This window comes from Artibeus jamaicensis, unplaced genomic scaffold, assembly GCF_021234435.1.
Source record: "Artibeus jamaicensis isolate MK-2021 breed Jamaican fruit bat unplaced genomic scaffold, CSHL_Jam_final contig_797, whole genome shotgun sequence".
NCBI classification, from domain to species: Eukaryota; Metazoa; Chordata; class Mammalia; order Chiroptera; family Phyllostomidae; genus Artibeus; species Artibeus jamaicensis.
In genome coordinates, this window is record NW_026521977.1 from 27516022 (window position 1) to 27530327 (window position 14306).

A 14306-nucleotide genomic window follows, 5' to 3' on the forward strand; every position below is an offset into this window, starting at 1 on the left:
AGCGTTATTATGGCAATAGCTGCTGCACGAACCCGGAGCCGGGGCCAGAGAAGGAGCCAAGAACTGGGACTTGGAAGATTCTCTCCCCGCCCCAGCCCTGTGAGAGGGGGACTGGCGGAGGGGACACTGTGGTTGCTCTCAGGAAACTCCAAGAGGCCAGACAAATACGGGCAGGACCCCTGTCTCTGGTGATACTCATGACTTCTCTGTGACCTCGCCCAGGTTCAGAGCTAGAAAACAGCAGTGCTGAGACTAGAACCAGTTCTCTTGGCTCCATTCTCCAGTCTACAGGCAGCCCAGCCCTGGGCCAGCCGAGTGGTGAGACCCATGAGGACTGGAACCCCCCTCTCTCCCCTTGTTACTCTGTGGTCCATGCCAGGCCAAAGTGAGGCATCCCGTCAATGTTAAGGTCATGAGGAGTGATCGGGGAGCCTGAAGTTCTGATCCCCATCGATTTGCGTGTGACCTTGCATAAGTCACTTCCCCTCTCTAGGCCTGGATCCCTACCTCTTTCAAGAGAGGGACCCTGGACCAGATGACCTGGGAAGCCCCCTCCCCAGGTGAATTCAGGAATCGGCTCTCACACAGGGCCCACTCGCTGAGGCCACTCTGGCCATGGATCCTGCCCAGGCCTGGTCCCCTTTTCTATGAAGACCCTGGTTTAGAAGTTTTAAAATAAACAAAGAGGAAAATAGTTAGGGACATCTGCAAACCCAGGCCAACAGTTTTTCCTCCTGCTCCCAAATTCTGCTTCTGAACAATATTTAGAGATCACCACCTTGGTTTCAGCATATTCAGCCCTTATCTTCCAGGAGAAGGGCAGGCAGATCTAGTATAACTGGCTTCGCAGACGTGGTACATCTATTTCATTCCCTAGAGATAAGATAATCATCATTAATTATGCGGTGAATAGCTGGGGGTGACTGCAGAGGAAAGCAGCTGAAAAGAGCTAATTTTTACCTATGGAAAACTCACTCTGAGTCAGACACTGTCCCGAATGTTTTGTGTACATTAAGCAAGTTGATCTCACAACACTCCTCAAAGATTGGTCAGTACTGTCCTCATCACTCCCATTCTGCAGATGGGGAAACGGAGGCGCAGGGCAGGCACATGACTGTCTATGGGCATCACGCCCTAGTGCTATAACTGGCTGAAAAGGAGAGGCGCAGAGGCCTGTGGTTTCGGCCCTGCCGGCTCTGACCTGCTGTGTGGCTTAGGGCAAGAGAATAACCTCTCTGTCTTCTTTACTGGGAAATACGGAAAAATAGCACCTACCTCGCAGGGCTGTTGTGCAGATAAATGAGCTAATGTGATGGCATATCTGTATGGTTGATGACACGTGGCAGGGCTCAGGAAATTAAAAAAACTGCCACTAAACAAAGAGAAAAGGTGACTGGACAGATGTCCCCACCCCAGGACAGCCTGCACTCTGAGAACCTCTCTCAGCTCCACTGAAAGTATTTGAGGGAAAAAGAATCCTCCCCCTTCCCACTGCTGCTCAGCACCCCAGGCACCCATCATAGGGGTAGGGATGGGGGCGTCTCAGACCTGGGAGTCAGCCAGCCCAGGGGCCCCACTCCTGCTCTACTGCTTATAACTAACTCCACGTCCTTAGACACTCACTCACTCCATCTCCAGCCTCAGTTTTTCCACCTGCATGATGGGACAGCAACCACCACTTCACGGGTGTGGTAAGGAGGGGGGACACCAGCCAGCTCATGTTTATTAAGCTCTTGCCATGTGCAAGCCACTCTTCTATGCATATCACAGCATTTGCAGAGAAGTTACTATGGTTATCTCTATTTCACAGATACAGAAACTGAGGCTCAGCTAGGCCAAGGAAACCACATAAGGTCAACCAGCACCAGAGAGGTAGATGAGAGATGCCGGCCCAGCGGGGCTACAGAGCCCAGGGCCTGTGGCTTTGCAGAATTGCTTGTAGGGGATCCCTCTCCGGCTCTCTGGGATTAAAAGCAGGGAAACCCAGGCTTTGCCCTTGACTTCATGGCCTGAGCTGACAGGTCCCTGGCTATTTGTGAAACACGTCCAGCAAGGCCTAGGGTTCCACAGCGGCTGACGCAATTCCCTGCCCAGTTCTAATGGCCTTCATCCCTGAACACTGGCTGTAAGCAGGGGCTTGAGCAGCCGGGCCTTCCTGCCCTGATTGCTTCCCAGCTTGGAGGTGAACATGACCTCCACTCAGCCAGTTCTTTTCCCCAGAGCATCTTCTTCCTGTTGTTCCAATTTGCATCTCCTCAGGCCCAGGACAAATGACTGCCTTCACTCCGCTTGCCAGGAAAACAGGCCACCACAGGAAACCCTTTTGCCCCCAGCGGCTCCCTGTCCACATTCCTGCAGCTCCAGGGGGAGGCTGGCCGGCCTGAAGTTATCCATCCTGGCCCGAAGGACTGTTCGGGTCGACTTCTCCCGCCTCCCCGTTTTCGTAGACCAGGAAATGGAGATGCAGACAGGGGCCGGGCTCTGTCTAAATAAACTGGAGCTCAAGTGGGGGCAGGACGAACCCTGAAAACAGCCACCACTATGGAGCCGTTGGACCTGCAAAGAGCCGTCTGGCCGCTGCCTTTCATCTAAGACTCAGTCCAGCCCTGCAAGGTGCGTGTCGTCACTGCCATTTTATAGCCTAGGAAACTGAGGCACAGAGAGGTTAAGTTGCTTACCTAAACTCACACAGAAAGCAGCAATCTAGAGAGTTATGGCAAGGCCAGTCCTGCCTGCTAAGCCAGCGCTCTTCCCTCTCGGTCATGCCATTAGTTACAACATACGGAGTCTGAAAACCTGGTAGAGGGTGGAAGTGCTCCTCAGCCCAGCAATGTGGGGTCCTCTCCAGACCTCCACTCATCACCCTCCTTCTCCAGAGGACTCCCCAGCTATTTCACGCTGCTGCGATACAGAAAGGCACCCTCCACAAGCCCAGCCTCCTTCCTGTTTCCTCTCTCTCCTCCTTGCTCTTCCTGCGCTGGGACCACTCTGGGGCCTCACCATCTACCCACATGTTTCCTCGGGCCCCCCCTCCACATACTTCCTCTCCCGGTCTATACCTGCTTGTTTGCAGATAGACAGAAGTTCCAATCCTTTCACACTTACACGAGCTGTGCGACCTTGAGCAAGTCACTTATTCTCACTGAGCCTCAGTCTCCTGCTTTGCAGATGGGGTGATGATAGCAGCTTTGGAGGGATATGTGGGGGATGAGTGAGCCATTGCATGTGAGAGAATAACCTCTCTGTCTTCTCAACTGGGAAATATGAGCCGTTGCAACCCGGTGCCACCTTAGGGTGGTATTGCTGGCAGCAGGGGTGGAGGCAATTGCTAACGAGACGGAGGGCAAGATGAGAGACTGAGCAGGGCAAAACCAGGAGGGTGGGCCTTGGGTGCTGCAGGGGGGACTCCCAGTGCTGACCAGGACCACGTCTCAGTGAGGCTCAACAGCAGCAGGGTCCTGCAGCCACCGAGCAGCAGCAGCCGGTGTCCCAGGGGAGGTGGCTGAATGCCTCCCTGGGGGAATGGGACCCAGCCTGGGGCACCCAGCAGGGGGGCAGTGGGCCCCACATCAGGCTAAGGTTTGGGGGAGAGACTCACAATAGCCCTCTGAGTATTAGTGTTCCTACTTTACAGACAAGGAAAGTAAGGCACAGAAAGGGTAGGCAACTTTCCCAAGATCACCCAGCAAGAAAGCAGCCACACAAGAGTGAGCACCAAGCAGTCCGTTAACCAAATACTCTCCACACCAGCTCGTCTGGACTTTAAACTGAAATATTGTCACCTCACAATTTGCCTCCTCCCGGACCCCAGCTGAGCCAGGATGTGGACGGATTCCCCAGGGAAGCAGGGAAACGAGGCCAGTGGCCCGCCGCCCCCCTTCCACCCCAGACAGCCAAGTTCTTCCCCCTTCTGATGCGCCCTGGGGCTACCAGAAAGAGGACTGGCTCCAGAGACAATTTCTAACAATTAAAACTAAACAGGAAAATAACAATTAAGTGAGAGCCAGAGGGGGCCCTGGGCCCTTGAACTCTCAGGGCAGGGCTGGCGGAGGGCTCCAATCGCCTCCGCACTCAAGCTTCCTTATTAAAACAAACCACAGTGAAGTGGGCCTTGGGCAGCCTGTAAAGTGACTTGGGGCCAAACTGGCACCATCAGCCGGGAATGTGCCACAGGGGGACCCAGAGCCCTGGCCAGGTGGGGATATAGTGACCTATCTGGCTGATGATAGCTGCCCTGCTGTGGGGGGGCCAGGGGAGGGGCCAGCCCAGACCCCAGAGACTCCTGGAGCTGGCTGGACTCTTCCTCTTCCTCTTCCCCCTCTTTGCAGGACAGGCCCTGGCCTTCCTCTGGGCTGGGCTCAGTGGCTCTGTTGACTCTGCCCGGGCCCCTAGACCGCCCCTGCCTCCTCGCAACACAGTCGTCAAGCCCCTTCTTCGGAATTACTCCATGAGGGTCCTGCTGCAGGCCCCCTTCCCGGAAGAAACAGCCCTCCTGCCTCTAAAGTGGGACCTAAAAAACTGGAGTGAGCCAATCCCGTGGAGGGGCCGCTTCCTCGCTACCATCTTCCTCCCCCCACCCGCTGCATTACGCAATCCATACTCTACACAGTAGAAACGCTGCCCCCTGGAGTTGTGGGGTGCAGTGGTCCTCAAGGCCAGCCACCCCCCGAGAGTTAAAGGCAGAAGGTACACAGGGGCAGGCAGATGGTCGAGGTGCCACCTGCCACACTCACGCAGCCCTTGGCTGCTGGCCAGGGGCTGAGGGTTTTTTATTCTCTTGGGCAGGGGCAGGACAGAGGGTTGTGGAGAAGGAAAAAGTTTACCCCACCCTTCTGGGTTCTTCTGGCTGTTCTAATAATTAAGTCAACTTGAGATAGACGAACAGAGGACTATCACCGAGTTAAATACGTATGTGCGTAGCGTAGGCGCGCCCGCAAGAGCAAGTCCCACGGAGAGGACGCAGGAGATCTATGGGGCGTCGGAACCCGGGACCGGAAGGATGCCCCGAGGCTGCAGAAGAGAGGGGGGCAGTTCTCGGACTGTAGGAGGAGCAGATGTTCCGTAACTAGAAGTTTGCCCTGCTCTACAAGTAAAGCATTAAAAAATATGGGCAAGGTCTCAAAGTTAAATTTTTTAAAGTAGCCAGAAAAAGGTTATCTGGAGTATGCAGGGTCTCTATTGCCTTCAGCTGAAAATAATCCACGTGACAAAGTAGCCCGTCTTAGGGAGGCCTGTTCCGAACCCCTTCGAGGTGGACAACACCCCCCCCCCCGTCCGCCCTGCAGCCCATACGGCCCCCAGATGCTGGGTCTGCTGGATGATGTAGTCTCACTTCTCAGCAACCCTTTCCCCACCTGTCTCCTCCCAGCGGCAAGTGTGACTCCCTCTGAGAGCAGGCCCTGGGATGCCCACAGAGGAGGACCTGGCTTCCGAGTTGGGCTCAAGCTCTTGTGGCCTTGGCCCACCGGACCTCAGTTTATCTACCTGTCAAAGGGGTGGGACTCAAACTGACATGGCGGAGAGGGAAATGCTCTCTCCCAGCTGTAAGAACTAAAGCTCACGTTGAATGGGTACCTTCTAAGCGCCAGCACTTTATGTGCGTTCTCGGTCCATTGCCACACACACCTGTGAGGTGGGGGACCATGATTTTCTCCACCCAACAGATGGGGAAGCTGAGGCAGGAAGCAGAGCCAGGATTTAGGTGTGAACAGTCTAACTCATCCCACATGCTTTGCCTCCGCGGTCAAGGCCAGTTGGAGAACAAGGTTGAACCAACACGACATCCGTTTCCCCATCCCCAACCCCACCCAGAAGCCAGCAGTCCCACTCTGTGGCCCAGCCTAGCACTCAGGGAACACAAAGTTGTGGCCAGAGGGCTCCTGCTGTGTCCCCACCCCACCCCCAGGGAAGCCTCTTTGGGTGGAGGAGGGAGGGGGCAGCCCGCGCCCTCGGCCTCCACCTCCATCAACGCCCTACCCCAAAGGAAGCCCTGCCCGCTCCCCTCTGCTTTCCCTTCAGCCCTCTCCTCTGCCCCTCCTACTGAGGATTTATGGTTTTAATAATGCAGACTTTCTCCTCCAGCCTCTCTTGCTGTTTAGTCTCCTCTAAAGATCCTTAAAATTAAGGCACTAATCAGGAATTGATTTTCTCATCAATCCTGCCCTTCAGGTTATGAGGCCCTGGGCGGTTTTCACAGGCCGTGGGCGGGTCGCAGGGAGCAAGGGCTCCGGCTCTGGTCTTGGGAGAGTCAGAGAGAAAGAGAGAGAGAGACTGGCAGAGGCAGAGCTCTCAGACCCATGTCAGAAGGAAAGGGAAAAAGGCTTTCTGCAGAGACTGGAAAGACAGGCAGGATCGGCTGGGAGGGGCGGGAAGAGAGAAAGAGGGAGACAGGGAGGGAGTTGGAGGCCCGGCAGAGAGACAGGGGAACAGCGGGAGATGGGGACAAAGGGGTAGAACCCCAGAGAGACCAGAGATAGAGTGATGAGGAGTAGGCAGGGAGGGGCAGGGTGTGGAGAGAGTGGAAGACAGAGAAAGGAAGCAAAGCAGAATGAGGAAGATGGACAAGAAGGGCCAGGGAAGAAAAGGAAGACAGACAAGCTGGGAGCTGGAGACGGCTCACAGCTCCCCTCCTGCGACCTTACAGTTCTGAGCAGTCCCGTGGTACTTCTCTCTCGCCCCCTGAGACCACAGCTCCATGGCGAGTGGCAGGGAAACTTTGGTGTCTTCAGAAATAACCTGGCTCAGGGCGCTTCTGGCTCTGAGACCCTGCAAGATGCCCAGTGAAGCCCTCAGGAGGCCCTCACTCCCCTCTTCCTTTGAGCTTCAGAAAAGCCTGCTGGATGCCAGGCCCTGCTCCAGCCGGTCCACCTCCGCCCCCAGGCCCTCCTTGTGGTGTAGGCAGCTCAGGGAGAGCATCACCAGCACCCACCCCCACCCGAAAGGACCGTTTGTACTGCACGTTTGTCCAGGCCCAGCACTCCAGTCCCCTCCCTCCGTGGGAGGTCTTCCATCCCGGCAGATCACCCAGAGCACCAAACAAAAATTTACTGTCTGCTCTGCCTTTGACTGGCTGTGTGACGCTGGGCAAGTCACTGGCCCTCTCTGAGCCTTGGTTTCTTTACCTGTAGAACGAGGGGTTTGGACGATCTCTACAGCCCCTTCTTGCTTTAATGGGCCACAGTCTTTGATGTGGTCACTTTGGAAGCCCCAAAACTAAGTAAAAAAATGGAAAGTCTGCCCTTTGTTCATGTGTTCTTTTGAGACAAAGAAGTGAGGGACCGCTGATGTGGAAGGTGCTATGCCAGGCACGGGGGGACATCACCCTAAAGAGCCTGGACTTGGCCTCGAGTCATGGTCAAGTCACAGCATCCCACAGCCTCAATTCATTCATATGTAAAATGGTAGCATCAGGCACCCACCCTGCCTCGGAGAATAATTATTTGAGAAAGGCCTTCGTCAACAGAAGTCAGACATCAGAAAGGGCCAGTCAGGGTCAGAAGGGTGTGACAGACCCAGGAGGAACTCATTCTGTCCGCCGCACAGTCTCCCGGGCCCGGTAGGAGCGTCCAGTCACATCTCGGGGGCAGGGCTGTAGGCAGCCGTTCTCCTCGCAGACCATCCGGTGCTGGAAGGCCTGTGGAAGAGTGACAGCCTAGGGCGGAGCCAGAAGACCGGAGTTCGAGTTTCTGCAGCACTCGTAGGGTCACTCCCCCCCCAGGACCTTAGTGTCACCGAGTAAGGACATAAACAGTCCCGCCTCGCCTGGGGTGAGATGTGAGGAGCCAGACAGGTGGCTCAGGTGGAAGGGCCAGGCCCACAGTAGGTTTGGAAAACACTTGCTCAGCACACAGTCTAAGCCCAAACCATTCATACCACCAAGGGGGAGAATACCAGGTGCCATGTGACCCACTCGCGGTGACCTGGGATTGTGGCACAGCCTTCTCCAGAGAGGCAGGGGGCTCCAGCTTCCCTGCCCCATGAGGCCTTTTCCAGGCCGACATTAACATTTTCCAAGATGATTCAGCAAAACCAAGGGGCTTGGCCAGGCCTCCCCCTTCTGCCAAGGGCTTGTTCGTACCACACAGCGTGGCTTGTCTGCCTGATAGGAAATCAATGTGTTTATGATCCGAGGCCTCTTGCAAAAAGAGAAGGGAATAATTGCTCTTCCGAGGCCTGAAGAGCAGCGTTCCCAATGTGCTGATTTAACGCGCCGGGCACCTTCCTCATCCAGAATCTTTCCTTTGTTCAAGTTAAAGAACCCAAGATTTGTAGAACCCAGGACCGGCATCAAAGGACTATAATACCCCCACCCGAAGGGTAGACACGCCCTCTCGGACGACCCCTGCCATTTAGGAACAGTGTTTGTCAAATCACGTAACCTGAGAAAAGGGATTTGACTGTGTCCTCAGGAGGTTTTGAACCCAAAATAATGGAGACGTCGTATCCAAGCCTGTACTCCTCCCAGAAATACTATATGGTACAGGGGAAAAGGTGAATTTTGTTGAGAGGGACCAAATAATTACGCCGTAATTATGCCTCATTTATACTCTAACTGCACGTCCAGAGTAGTACATGATGCCGCTGTCTGATATAATACAGGATTCACAGGTAAAATTAATGTTGTAGAAGCTAATAGAATTTATGCTAATGCTGCTGCTTGTGATCAAATGTATTGGGAGAGTGAATCAAAAACTCCCTCGGGACGTTATGCCTATGAAGGAAATTGGCCTGAAGAAGATTTAGATTTGATTAATGATAGATTGATTACAGTTCTTAATCACTCGACAAATGCATGCAGTGAGTGCAGACGGCTGCGGATCAGGGGAGCAGAAGCACTGTAAAGTTAGACAAGTACGAGAAAATTTGCACTGGTGTTATTGGGTGCTTCAGTGGTCTGTTAAAGTCTGGACCAATCCCTCACCGGTTATTACAAACGTTTGCCAACTGTGTGAGCATTTTAATGGCTGTCAAATTAAGGATGATGGTTTTGTCGTAAAAAGACCAGGCGCACGGGACAGGGGCGTGGACTGTGCTGTGAGCTGTTTCGGTAAAGCCCCCGCATGGCGCTGACTGTGGTCAGGGCGTGAAACATGGCGGACAATAGTGTTGCCCTGTAACCAGGGGGCGGTGGACTCCAGGGCAGCTCACAGCAGCCTGTTGGCACTACGTATGGACAACAGTGAGAGTGACAATTTGCACCTGACCTTGGGGTTACCCCCAAGGGGCTTTGTTTTTGAGGCTGGTTTTGGAGCAGGAAAATGACCACATGACCAGCGAAGTACAAAAATACAAAGCTGAGACTCTTGCCCAGTTCGCAGGCATCCCGTGCTCCTGCCCCTGAGGGAGAGAGGAGGTGAGGAGCCTGCGCCTGGCCTCTCCAGACCCCTGGCCAGGAGGTACGACATCCTGGCATTAATGCAGTCTCTATGTCATCGCCTGGTCCTGCAATAAGCTGCAGACCTATACGTATTGCCACGTGGAGTCCTGTGAGTCTCCTTTAACAACCGAATCCAGCCCAACTGCACCTATCAGAGGTTTAAAATCTACCTTTCATGTTTTACAGGTGGAGCAACTGAAACCCAGAGAAGGGAACTGAGGTATCCACAGTCACAAACCAGGTTTGTGGTAGAACCCAGATAGGAAGCAAGGGCTCATCTCTCAGTCCAGAGAGTCTGCTTTTTCCTCCTTAAGTGGTTCCTCAGGCATGAGTGGTGACTTCCCAGCAGGCCTAGAAGAACCAGAGAGGAGCCTTAACCACCAGCACAGGCTTCGGTGTAGCAGGAGGAGAACTGTCCCAGGATGAGGGGAGGTCAGAAACCAGGAAACAAATGGTGAAACCCGCGGCTCAGGGATAAGAGCAGATGGAGAAAAGGGCCCAGGACTGAGCCTGTGAAGGGAGAGTGTATCAGTCAGCGTAGGACAGCTGCTGTAACAAACAACCCCCCAGTCTCAGGCACTTAATGCAAGAAGAATTTGTTTGGACTCCTCTCTCAAGTCCAAAGCAGGTTAGTGGGGGAGAGAGAGCACTGCTCCATGCACCCATTCAGGGGCCCGGGGTCCCTCCACCTTGCAGCTCTGGTCTCCTCGAGGTCCTCAGAGTCCTTGCCATGCAGAGGGAAGCGGGGGAAAGAGAGGACATTAATGTTGTGAGATGCCAGCCACAGCATTACCTCTTTTATGAACACCCTTGTCTGCATGTCAGTGTAAGGGAGTCAGGATAGAGGGCTGACTTTTCTTTCTTGTTGTCAGGGGGTGGAGAAGGGGCCTGACCTGGCACTTTAGTGTCCCCAGGCGAGTGTCCTGACATCTTGACATCAACACAGTCCCTCATTCATGTAAGGTGAGCCAAATCCCAAACATGCCACCAATCCCGAGACAGCCAGGCTCCTGTCGGCCTCGGAACCCCACATCCCAAATTCAGCTAATAACACCCTTGGAGGAGCATTTCAGCGGTCATGCAGACCACGAGCCATTCATCTTAACCTTGGGATAACAGTAGAGTATGAATTTTGAGCTGTCCATTTCCAGGATGAGCTGCTCTATTTAGAAACACTTGTCTTCATGGCGAAGCCCCTTTTGGAAGCTGGCTCCAGCAGCTTAAACACCGCAAGAGTGGTCATTTGTGTATTCCTCAAGGGAGAATCTGTCCTGGAATTTTCCACCAGGACTGGCAGCAGGAACCAGTAAGGCATAGAGAGGGGGCTGAAGCAGAGCCTGGCTCAGAGTCGGGCTGGGGAAAGGCTCCCGGGCACAAAACCCCAGGACAGAGCTGGGAGGTCTGGGAGGAGCGCAGGCCTTGGGGCAAGACAGCTTGGCTTCTGCTCCACGTTACAGTTCCGTCACGTCAGCTCACCTCTCCGGGCCTTGTGTTCTCACCTGAAAGGGGTCTAAATCACGGGATCTTTCCCACCGGGATGCTGTGAGTTTAGTGAGATAACGCGCTAAGGACAATGCTTGGCTCCCAGGAGGCTTTCAGGACTAAGCTTCGGGGGCCCTCTGGCCCTCTGGAACCCTCCGTAGAAAGGGCAGCCTGGAGCCTACTTCGGTAAGCCCTCAAATCTTTAGAGACAGTCCTGTGGGAAGGTGCCGTTTCCCGGGGGAGCTGAGGCTCTTTTCCAGTTACACCGTGGCGTGGCGGGAGGCGAAGCTTCAATGCCCGGTTCTGGCGACCAAGGCCAGGCAGTGAGCGGGGTCTCGGAGCCCAGTGGTGCAGTGAGCTTCTCCATTCCGGGGCTGTTTTCTCACCGGCGGGGGAGAGCCTGGGCTCGTAAAATGCACTTATTAGTCGAAATGATCTAAATCTAATCTAATTCTCCCGTGGAAACGATGTAATGATGTTCTTGAGCACAGACCTGATGTTCAACCTTCTCTAAAATGACCACAAACATCTTTGTTAATCACATTTAAACGGCATACCTGTGCTCCAGGCAGTGGCAAGCTTTCAGAAGTGCTTCTAAATCAATTAAACGGGGCGACACAGTGAGCACTCACATAAAATATCGTTTAATATGAAATGATAGGCACAAAAGGTCCTCATCAAAGTTCTTGTTAATTCTGGCCCTGTTTTCTCTGCAGCGAATCCTAACGCCTAGCACTTATGGGGTGTTTACAATGTGCCCGGCGCTGTTCCAAGTTCTTTCCAGACACCACATCACTAAGTCCATCCCAACCACAGAAAAGCAGCTTGGGCCCCAGAGACGTTAACAATCCTTCCTACAGCCACACAGGTGGGAAGGGACAGAGCCCAGCTGTGAACCCACATGATGCGGCTCTGGAACCAATGCTCATAACCGGGGCGGGCGGGGATGGGCCAATCAGATAATTGGAGGAGCTATTCAGGGGCAGGGGCTCCCCCTGGTTGGCCTTGAGAGCTATCCACCAATTGTATTCCGTTTTTGCCTTTCTGTTCCATGTTCTACTCAATCCCGCAACATCTAATAAGCCCCATCCGAGGTACCCAGAGCTATGCTAAGCACAGCAGATGGATGTCAAGGTATTTGAAAACTGGTCCCTTTCCTTCGGGGGAAGCAAAAGAATAAATGGGCCATTCCAAACCAGGAGGAAAAGCACAGTAGGGACACACTGCATGGTTGACATGGCACCAGGGGGGAAATGACTCGCCTGGCAAGTCTGAGGGAAAAGAGTAATTACTGGAAGAATTTTGGAGAATGAAGAGTTTTCCAGGCACACAAGAAGAAAATGCACCCTAGACAGAGACATTCGTGGAGATGCAAAGGCCGGGTGGTGGGCCCCACAGGAGGCTTGGTGTGGCTGAAGCATGAAACCTTCATTGTCGTGCGGGGTTGGGCTCCGGGTTATGGAGCAGCTGTGCCAAGCCCAGCAGAGCTTTGCAGGCCATTCTTAGAGATTTGAAATACCTCTTGCATAAAAGGGAAACTGTATTAGTCAGTATTCTTATAGCTACAAATGACAGAAACCCAATTCAAATGATCTTGGACTTGAAAGATTTTTGATACATACAACCGAAACCAGCAATGTTACTACATTCAGGTATGGCTGGATCCAGGTGCTCAAAAGATATCCTCTGTGGTCTGTCTTTTTCCATCTCTTAGCTGTGTTTCCTCTAGCTTAATCCTTAGTCAGACTCTGTCCAATTGGTGACAAAGATGAGATTCAGCTGCTCTAGGGTTACATTTTACCAGCTGGACAAACTTAGGGGGAAATACCTTGTTCCTGACAATTCTAATCAAGGCCCTGGGACAGATGTTACCTAGCTCTAACTGTCTATTTAAATGGCCTGTGCTATTATTGAAGAGTGAAGCCCAGATCAAGAGCTTCCAGCCCTGCCACTTAACCAAGTGGCCTTGGGTGAGTCGCTCTACCCTCTGGGTCTTGCTCTCCTCATCTGGGGTGAGATATACTCGGGGATCTCTAAGACCCCTTTCGGGTCTTTCCTTGTAGTCTGCATGCAGCCTGCCTGCCCCGAGTGCTGCTCAGGCAGCATGATGCTGTCTGCACTGTGCGGTCTGCACACTCACAGCTGCCCGCTGTGGGGACGGGCTCTCCTGGCACCCTCCACTCTTCCTCTCTTTTTTTCTCTTCCGAATCCAATGGCAGGAGACAATAGAAGGGTGGCGTGACTGATTGCAGGGGCGGGTTAAGCAGACACAGCCCCTCCTTCCCCAAGGACCAGACAGAATGGCCTTGGAGACCAGTGGCACCATGAGTCAAGCAACTGTGCAACCCCCAGCCAGCGTGGGGACCTCCTGGTGAGAGAAACCCTGCTCCAGCACGGGGTGATTTAATAATCGCAGGACGAAGGCTTCACCAGAAAGCATGACTGCTTAATCCTTAAATTGAATTTTATGGGAATTTTTTTCCCCTTGAATTCCCATGGTACTTAACTCCGGCTCTAATCCGGGACCCTGACTCTAATCTGTGACCTGGGTCACAGTTATATTTGATCAGGCAGCAGTGAGGCAGTTTGGGCTCGGACTTCGTGCCGTGGGCAGCCATTCTCCACTTGGTCGGGGCCTCCCTCCTGTGGTCTCCACACTGGGACTCCCAGCTTCCTCGAGTTCTAACCTTTCTCATCCTGGGCTCAGTCTCTGGTGGTGCACATTTCCATGTTCTGGCTCATCGCATTGCGCTTGACATCCTGGGGCTCGGGTGCTAATTTGTTGCCCTGGTTCTGGGGGCTGGGGAGAACCATTGTTCATGATGGGCCTCGCTCAGAGGCTGCTTTACCCTCCCTCAGAGGGTAAAGAGAGCTGTCTGTCCCTTCCTGTCTCGTGCCCCCACTGTGCCCCTCTACCCACCCAGGCCCTGTGCCAGGGACAAGGTGCGTGATCAGTTTTAAACTATAGCCTAGCAACACAGAAAGAGCTGGAAGAACTGGGCACTCTTCCTTATTTTCGCTTCCTTCCTTCTTTTCCCTTTTTCTTTCTCTTGTTCTCTTTTCCCTCCCTCCTTCCCTTACATTCACTCGGATATCTCCCTACCTTGAAGGACTATTGAATTTTTAGTTAATCCCTGTAAAGGACTCAGCCTGGCACATGATAAGCACTCAGTAAAAGTTACTATCAATAGGCCAGCAGGTAAATAGGACTCATACGGCACCTGGGACAAGAACACAGCAATCCGTACTCTCATGGGGTGGGGGGAGGAGTGTGAACAGAAAGCAAAGGAGAGGAGTGGGATCAGGAGTCAAGGAGGGCATCCTGGAGAAAGCGATGTAGTAGAGGCCTTGAGGGCCAAGCAGAATTTCATCTACAGAAGGGGCGTGGCCTGTAGCCTGAAAAGAGGGCACAGCGGTGAGTTTGTGGAAGAGAGGCTGGTAAAAGGAT

The 14306-nt window shown here is 53.4% G+C and overlaps 1 long non-coding RNA gene across 3 annotated transcripts; it reads left to right on the forward strand.

Annotated features, from left to right (window-relative positions):
* Nucleotides 1-2317: 2317 nt before the first annotated feature.
* Nucleotides 2318-12119, forward strand: LOC119064470 (uncharacterized). Of its 3 annotated transcripts, XR_005085406.2 has the most exons (5): nt 2318-2613; nt 9563-9617; nt 10249-10339; nt 11575-11726; nt 11942-12119. It is a non-coding gene; the product is annotated as an uncharacterized LOC119064470 (long non-coding RNA). The 3 variants fall into 3 exon arrangements; XR_005085407.2 differs by lacking the exons at nt 11575-11726; nt 11942-12119 and adding an exon at nt 10965-11568 and having other exon boundaries at nt 2326-2613; XR_005085405.2 differs by lacking the exon at nt 11575-11726 and having other exon boundaries at nt 2329-2613.
* Nucleotides 12120-14306: the final 2187 nt, after the last annotated feature.